This window comes from Anopheles darlingi, chromosome 2 (assembly GCF_943734745.1).
Source record: "Anopheles darlingi chromosome 2, idAnoDarlMG_H_01, whole genome shotgun sequence".
In the NCBI taxonomy this organism is placed as follows: Eukaryota; Metazoa; Arthropoda; class Insecta; order Diptera; family Culicidae; genus Anopheles; species Anopheles darlingi.
The window spans coordinates 49,707,776-49,716,902 of NC_064874.1; the positions used below are offsets into that span (position 1 = coordinate 49,707,776).

The 9,127-nt window shown below is 41.2% G+C and overlaps 1 long non-coding RNA gene across 1 annotated transcript in view; it reads left to right on the plus strand.

The window, feature by feature from the left end:
• Positions 1 to 5,315: 5,315 nt before the first annotated feature.
• Positions 5,316 to 9,127, plus strand: part of LOC125950069 (uncharacterized) — a 4,339-nt gene continuing 527 nt past the window's right edge. The window contains exons 1-3 of the long non-coding RNA XR_007468695.1: positions 5,316 to 5,489; positions 8,023 to 8,234; positions 8,635 to 9,127. The exon at positions 8,635 to 9,127 is cut by the window's right edge and continues 527 nt beyond it. This is a non-coding gene — a long non-coding RNA (uncharacterized LOC125950069). The remainder of the gene's footprint in view (positions 5,490 to 8,022; positions 8,235 to 8,634) is intronic.

Sequence of the window (9,127 nt, forward strand, 5' to 3'; positions counted from 1 at the left end):
ATGGGCCAATAGTCGATTAATTAAACGCCCTATTGTGTCAAACGAATTCTCTCAAATCCAACGCTTAAAAGTGCAAAAACTATTGTGTAAAACGAATATACTCGAATCCACGAGTACTCGTTCAAACTTCAAGCCCCCTTGTTTCAAGAAAAACTTTGTTAACATTGCGGTAAAGTGCTTAAAATGCAGCTGTACCAAATAGTAAATTATATATGGGCCAATAGTCGATTAATTAGGGGCCCTATTGTGTAAAACGAATTCTCTCAAATCCAACGCTTAAAAGTGCAAAAACTATTGTGTAAAACGAATATACTCGAATCCACGAGTACTCGTTCAAACTTCAAGCCCCCTTGTTTCAAGAAAAACCTTGTTAAAATTGCGGTAAAGTGCTTAAAAATGCAGCTGTACCAAATAGTAAATTATATATGGGCCAATAGTCGATTAATTAGGGGCCCTATTGTGTAAAACGAATTCTCTCAAATCCAACGCTTAAAAGTGCAAAAACTATTGTGTAAAACGAATATACTCGAATCCACGAGTACTCGTTCAAACTTCAAGCCCCCTTGTTTCAAGAAAAACCTTGTTAAAATTGCGGTAAAGTGCTTAAAAATGCAGCTGTACCAAATAGTAAATTAATTATGGGCCAATAGTCGATTAATTAGGGGCCCTATTGTGTAAAACGAATTCTCTCGAATCCAACGCTTAAAAGTGCAAAAACTATTGTGTAAAATGAATATACTCGAATCCACGAGTACTCGTTCAAACTTCAAGCATGCTTTGTTTCAAGAAAAACCTTATTAACCTAGAGTAAAAGTGCTTAAAATGCAGCTGTACAAAATAGTATAGTATTTATGGGCGAATAGTCGATTAATTAAGGGCCCTTTTGTGTCAAACGAATTCTCTCGAATCCAACGCTTAAAAGTGCAAAAACTATTGTGTAAAACGAATACACTCGAATCCACGAGTACTTGTTCAAACTTCTAGCCCCCTTGTTTCAAGAAAAACTTTGTTAACATTGCGGTAAAGTGCTTAAAAATGCAGCTGTACCAAATAGTCAATTATATTTGGGCCAATAGTCGATTAACTAAGGGCCCTATTGTGTAAAACGAATTCTCTCGAATCCAACTCTTAAAAGTGCAAAAACTATTGTGTAAAATGAATATACTCGAATCCACGAGTACTCGTTCAAACTTCAAGCCCCCTTGTTTCAAGAAAAACCTTGTTAAAATTGCGGTAAAGTGCTTAAAAATGCATCTGTACCAAATAGTAAATTATATATGGGCCAATAGTCGATTAATTAGGGGCCCTATTGTGTAAAACGAATTCTCTCAAATCCAACGCTTAAAAGTGCAAAAACTATTGTGTAAAACGAATATACTCGAATCCACGAGTACTCGTTCAAACTTCAAGCCCCCTTGTTTCAAGAAAAACCTTGTTAAAATTGCGGTAAAGTGCTTAAAAATGCAGCTGTACCAAATAGTAAATTAATTATGGGCCAATAGTCGATTAATTAGGGGCCCTATTGTGTAAAACGAATTCTCTCGAATCCAACGCTTAAAAGTGCAAAAACTATTGTGTAAAATGAATATACTCGAATCCACGAGTACTCGTTCAAACTTCAAGCATGCTTTGTTTCAAGAAAAACCTTATTAACCTAGAGTAAAAGTGCTTAAAATGCAGCTGTACAAAATAGTATAGTATTTATGGGCGAATAGTCGATTAATTAAGGGCCCTTTTGTGTCAAACGAATTCTCTCGAATCCAACGCTTAAAAGTGCAAAAACTATTGTGTAAAACGAATACACTCGAATCCACGAGTACTCGTTCAAACTTCAAGCCCCCTTGTTTCAAGAAAAACTTTGTTAACATTGCGGTAAAGTGCTTAAAATGCAGCTGTACCAAATAGTAAATTATATATGGGCCAATAGTCGATTAATTAGGGGCCCTATTGTGTAAAACGAATTCTCTCAAATCCAACGCTTAAAAGTGCAAAAACTATTGTGTAAAACGAATATACTCGAATCCACGAGTACTCGTTCAAACTTCAAGCCCCCTTGTTTCAAGAAAAACCTTGTTAAAATTGCGGTAAAGTGCTTAAAAATGCAGCTGTACCAAATAGTAAATTATATATGGGCCAATAGTCGATTAATTAGGGGCCCTATTGTGTAAAACGAATTCTCTCAAATCCAACGCTTAAAAGTGCAAAAACTATTGTGTAAAACGAATATACTCGAATCCACGAGTACTCGTTCAAACTTCAAGCCCCCTTGTTTTAACATAAACCTTGTTAACATTGCGGTAAAGTGCTTAAAAATGCAGCTGTACCAAATTGTAAATTAATTATGGGCCAATAGTCGATTAATTAGGGGCCCTATTGTGTAAAACGAATTCTCTCGAATCCAACGCTTAAAAGTGCAAAAACTATTGTGTAAAACGAATATACTCGAATCCACGAGTACTTGTTCAAACTTCTAGCCCCCTTGTTTTAAGAAAAACTTTGTTAACATTGCGGTAAAGTGCTTAAAAATGCAGCTGTACCAAATAGTAAATTAATTATGGGCCAATAGTCGATTAATTAGGGGCCCTATTGTGTAAAACGAATTCTCTCGAATCCAACGCTTAAAAGTGCATAAACTATTGTGTAAAACGAATATACTCGAATCCACGAGTACTTGTTCAAACTTCTAGCCCCCTTGTTTCAAGAAAAACTTTGTTAACATTGCGGTAAAGTGCTTAAAATGCAGCTGTACCAAATAGTAAATTAATTATGGGCCAATAGTCGATTAATTAGGGGCCCTATTGTGTAAAACGAATTCTCTCAAATCCAACGCTTAAAAGTGCAAAAACTATTGTGTAAAACGAATATACTCGAATCCACGAGTACTCGTTCAAACTTCAAGCATGCTTTGTTTTAACATAAACCTTGTTAACATTGCGGTAAAGTGCTTAAAATGCAGCTGTACCAAATTGTAAATTAATTATGGGCCAATAGTCGATTAATTAGGGGCCCTATTGTGTAAAACGAATTCTCTCAAATCCAACGCTTAAAAGTGCAAAAACTATTGTGTAAAACGAATATACTCGAATCCACGAGTACTCGTTCAAACTTCAAGCCCCCTTGTTTCAAGAAAAACTTTGTTAACATTGCGGTAAAGTGCTTAAAATGCAGCTGTACCAAATAGTAAATTAATTATGGGCCAATAGTCGATTAATTAGGGGCCCTATTGTGTAAAACGAATTCTCTCGAATCCAACGCTTAAAAGTGCATAAACTATTGTGTAAAACGAATATACTCGAATCCACGAGTACTTGTTCAAACTTCTAGCCCCCTTGTTTCAAGAAAAACTTTGTTAACATTGCGGTAAAGTGCTTAAAATGCAGCTGTACCAAATAGTAAATTAATTATGGGCCAATAGTCGATTAATTAGGGGCCCTATTGTGTAAAACGAATTCTCTCAAATCCAACGCTTAAAAGTGCAAAAACTATTGTGTAAAACGAATATACTCGAATCCACGAGTACTCGTTCAAACTTCAAGCATGCTTTGTTTTAACATAAACCTTGTTAACATTGCGGTAAAGTGCTTAAAATGCAGCTGTACCAAATAGTAAATTATATATGGGCCAATAGTCGATTAATTAGGGGCCCTATTGTGTAAAACGAATTCTCTCAAATCCAACGCTTAAAAGTGCAAAAACTATTGTGTAAAACGAATATACTCGAATCCACGAGTACTCGTTCAAACTTCAAGCCCCCTTGTTTCAAGAAAAACCTTGTTAAAATTGCGGTAAAGTGCTTAAAAATGCAGCTGTACCAAATAGTAAATTAATTATGGGCCAATAGTCGATTAATTAGGGGCCCTATTGTGTAAAACGAATTCTCTCGAATCCAACGCTTAAAAGTGCAAAAACTATTGTGTAAAACGAATATACTCGAATCCACGAGTACTTGTTCATACTTCTAGCCCCCTTGTTTTAAGAAAAACTTTGTTAACATTGCGGTAAAGTGCTTAAAATGCAGCTGTACCAAATAATAAATTATTTATGGGCCAATAGTCGATTAATTAAGGGTCCTATTGTGTAAAACGAATTCTCTCGAATCCAACGCTTACAACCTCCACAAACCATCTTCTCGAGCGTTTTGGATACAACACAATATGAGCTAATTCCTCTTCTTTGGTTAATTCCTCTCTGGAGCCATCTGAAGGTACCACCGGCGTTTATTCGCGACCGATTACGCCGCGCCAGTCAGAAACGTTTGCCGAAGCAACGTGTGGGGTATCGCCGAGGAGCTGGAAGAGACTCTTGCCCTGTGAGACCACGCGCCGTGGACACCTCACGATGACTCTGGACGAAATGGCCTGTCGAGTGCTGATTCGGTGTCTTACAAGGGCTACCACGGGTGGGGCCCAGAGCAAGATCAACTCGGATTCGGATGAGCTGTAATTCGTAGCGGTCTCAAGACAAACGCGAATGGTTACGTGATGAGTACAAACTTCCAACTCCCATTTATTAAGGTCTATCTTAGCCTATTTATACTCTAAAGTTCTAAGTGGAAAAGCTACCCCTCTCACCCCCTTCGCTCCCGAGTCTCAACTGCTGACTCCACAAACCAAACAGACACCGATGTTTATCCGCTGCTTCCGGGATCGACCGAGGATGCTTTGGGTTGCTCTGTTTGTATGACCCACATACAAACAGCTGAATTGCAAGTTCCGCACTTGCTGAATGAGGTCATTGCTGCGACCTCGTTATCGTTGTGACATCGCGTCATCAGGGCGCATTGGCAGCGACATGTTGCGCATGTTGTCTTCTTGTCATGTCACATCGTCGTCGCGTCGCATCAGTCATCGGCTGCGCAGGTAACTCCGATGTCGTGTTGTGCTGCGATGGCCAAGGGCTCCAAGGGCTATGCAGTTGCATACTTCTAGGCATACGAAGAAGCGTCAAGACTCGAGAACGCGAGACGGGGCGCTTCAGTGTGATTTATTCCTAACCATTTTCTTCTTTATATACTAAGATTTTCTCATAATGTGTCTGCGTTATCGACTTAAAATGAGGGTTTATTTTTGCTCAACTGTAGAAATAGTTTTTATTGTTCAAAACTGGCCGGCATGTCGCAGTTTGGGCACCACTGGGCGTTCCGTGGTGAGCATGAAAAAGGTGTAAAATTCTCGACACGGCTGTGGTTGTGAACTCGTACCGAGACATGCTCACACACACTTTTTCGCACCACTTCGGTGGGCACTCAAACACGAACGCCCAGATCGGAGATCGGCCTTTTGCACGGGAAAATGAATCGAGCAGCTTTTAATCGGCCAAATTCGTTGAGAATCGGCCAAATCGTCGACAATCGGCCTTTTTTTCGGCCAAATCGTTGAGAATCGGCCTTTTTTTTCGGCAAAATAAATCGAGCAGTTGCAGGGGAAGGACGTGCGTCCGTTGCTCTTCGCTGAAACGTGCGTTCCGTGGTGATAATTAAGAAATCCGCGGTAAGTGATCTCGTGTGTGGAAATGGTGTTCCCCAGTTTGTGATAAACTTGCCCGGAAAAGGTAGAAAAGGTAGAAAAGGGAGTTTCCCCGCGTTTGTTGTCACATTCCACCCCCGCAGTGATCCCCCGCACCATCCCCCTGGGCGAACTCGTGGTACGGGCACAGGTCTTTCGGCGTGGTGGTGCCCTGTGTCCGCGCGTATTGTTGTGTGCGTGTGTGTCTGCCCAAAACGATAGCGTGGAACACCTGCCCTTACGAGTGTGTGCGTGCTGCTTTGTTTTGTTGTTTTTGTTGTTGCTGCTGCATGTGGCGCTAGGGCAAGTGAAATCGCCTCAACCGCGGAATTTAAATTTCCTCCTCTCGGGCGCCGTTTTGCGATACGTGCGATATCTGCGATATCTGTGGTTCCGAGGAAAGGAAAGGTGCGTTGCTGATCTCAGCGAGAAGCAGCTTACTAGTCTAATGACGACATCCGCGAGTCTAGATCAGCCAGCTTACTTTCTATTTTGCACCTCTTTTTACTGGATGTGGAGTGTGCTTGAGGATGCTGCGTGTGGGCCTGTGCGTCCGAATTCCAATGGACTTCCGGTATCTAGACACGGAAGACCGCGGCCAGCAAGAACCTGTAGTGGCGACTCTCTTGGTGCTCTCGGGGAGCGAAGGGTTGCCCGCCGGCAGCTAAACAAATATCCTCTGCCCGAGATGCTGTTGGATGGTCCGGAAAAGCGTGACGATGACGCCTCTCCGGAAAATGCTCATGTTCTCTTTCTCTCGCTTGATCCGAGGGTCTTAATGAAGCGAAAAACCGACTGTTAGGCTCCTGCCAGTGATCCGATTTTCCCGCTCCCAACTTTTCTTCTTTTTCCACCAAATGCGTCCCTTCCTTACAATGCGAGAGAACAAAGACGAATCCTCGTGTCGGTGCATGAATTGGAAAAGGTGGTCCGGTATCGACGGGGGGTCGCCCTTCCGGCGGTCCGCTTCTTGAGATTAAAACTGCGAGGCGCTCCTCAAACAAGGGTAGAAAGTGGAGAAACGTAAGAGTATCCTTCGAGCGGCACGAGGGAAAGGCTTCATTCATAAACGAGCCACCCCAAGCAGGGATGTCCGCAACGACATTATTCGGGTGCGTCACACACTGCGCCGTCAAGTGTGGCGTCGATCCGGTTCGGGTCGCTAAATAATGGTAGCTAAGTAAAAATCGACATGTTCATTGGATGCCCGGCTTGGCCTAGAATGTATCTTTTTATTCATTTCTATTGCCAAAGTTCTCGGAATACGTTACAATAATAGCGCAAATGCAATAATTGATCGCCATGAGCCCAGTTCTTAAATTATTACACCCGTATTCTTTCAGGGCGATCAAATACGTTGTAAGAACAAACGTAGGTTGCAACCATTTTCCGGGGTTTCTATTGGTTATATGCGTTGCGCGGATGTTACTTTGTGCAATCATTATAGTTTATACTAATTGTTTTGTAATCCCTTTTGTTATATGGGGGGTATCAATATGCAAACAATTTTTTTAAACAATATAAGGGCGGGTGCAATCGAATAATTTGATTCTACATAACGTTTGCATTAAAAAAAGAGACATAATTTGAATGACGATAAGAAGAAAACTAAGACCGATAATTGAGATCTGTAAACTGCTTTTTAAGGAAATTTTATCACTTTTCACACAAAATTCTGATTGTGCCTTTCTGAGCACCCTTCCGGTAGTTAGCTGGATTTTTCGACATGAAGGTCGAAAACACGTTTGCACACTTGTTTTTCAGGTATTTCTGTGCTTTTTCGATCAATTCATTCTCCGTTTTCGCCATACAGTTGTTGTAATAGATGGTACAATTTGGGTTTGTATCGAATTTTTCGATAGGATGCAGCTGGGGGACGTTGGCCGGGTTCATCGACTTGGGTTCCATATCGACATTAACCACTCCATCTCATCTAACGATCGCTTCGAGTACCAGATCCAGTCAGATCACCGCATTTTCGTTCTTATAGTGTTTCTTGGTGGACGGCGCAACCTCCAGCATGCACTTCTTATTATAAATATCCTCTTTCATTGCCAGTCCGGAGCTAAAGACGAAGGACTGATTGCCAGCCAAAGCATTATCTTCTTGGGGAAGTTGGTGTGTGGGTGGACTGCACTCCGGAGCTCACTTTCTTCGTACAGGAAGTAAAATAAGAAGTGGCTTTCCAATGGATGTGATCTTGGATGAGATAGGTCTCGCGGTTCATCACCACCGCCACGTGGCGATTCACCGGGAAAATCGGGTTGGCGATCTTATTCAGCTGCTGTCGCTGTGACGTTACCTGATATTCTAAAACCAGCGGATGGTATTTCTGCATTCTAACATGTATGCCTATGTTCGTCAGGTACTTCTGCATTGTTTGGTTAGCTGTACCGACCTCTCGGACAATTGCACGCATCAATTCTGTGTCTTAGTTTTTTTTCTTATCATCATTCAAAGTTTGTCTCTTTTTTTAATGCAAACGTTATAACGAATAAATTGTTCTTGTCTATTTCAGGTAACTATTACACATAACATAAGTTATTTCTATGATGTGGAAATAGTTGCCATGTTTGCAATCGCTTTTTTGCAAATGAAGCAGCGTCGCAGAAGAAAATCGAAGCAACGCAGGGCAGCAGGAAGGCTGAAGCTGAAGTCGTGGAAAAGCAGAAAGAAATGGGAGAAGACAAATCGAAAAAGCGCACATAAGAACTTGGGTGAATCATGGAGGTGTGTAGTCGTGGAATGTTAAAAAAAAGCTCGATTTACATCAGATATATTTGTTGTAATTACCAACGTACTTGTGGTTCTTTATAACTTTTTATTCCTACGTTCGATTGGTTTTTGAAAGCTAGCCGTTTTTTTTTGTAAAAAATAATGAAATAGTTGAATCCCTCATGCAAAACATAGATTTGTTTAGCTAATTTTGATTAGAGTATTATTATTCCTCTGCTTTTTTGCTTCATCTGGGTGACTTTTTGATGCGCATGATTGATTGGTTTAGATAGTTTAGATAGACAGTTTATGCTTCATTTTTTGTTAACGTTAATTATATTTTTAAATTTAACATTGAAAAGTTTACCATCATTGAAAAAATAAACATTTATTCTTTTTCCTTTCTTTATTACAGATACTTCTGCAAGTGCCATTGATAACAGAAAGTAAAAGGAGCGTAATGAGTGAGTGTTAGGTGGGGTGAGACGTAAAAGCTAGGTGTGAGAAAGGACAAGCATAAAAGGTGCGCCAAGCGTACCGGAGAAGCAGATCAACAGCGAAAACCTGGGTGAAATGCTTCTGAGGACTGACGAAACATCGAGTAGAATTACCTTGGCCGCCAAAAGGATCCTCACCGTTCTTCAGCAGGCATGGAACGTCGAACAGCGCACCGCTCGGCCCCTCCAATCCCAGACCACTGAAAGCAGCGCCGAAGGACTCACCAATGGCCAAATTGGTGGGAAAAAACTGCGGCAGAACTCTCGACCGGAGACACAGCAACAGCAAAGTCGGCGTCAACAGACACCGGCAACAATTCACCGGGAGTTCACCGGGAAGAACAACGGCGGCTAAAGATGGAGGAAAGATAATATCTGTTGAATTTACTGCTATCAGTTACGGTATCGGTA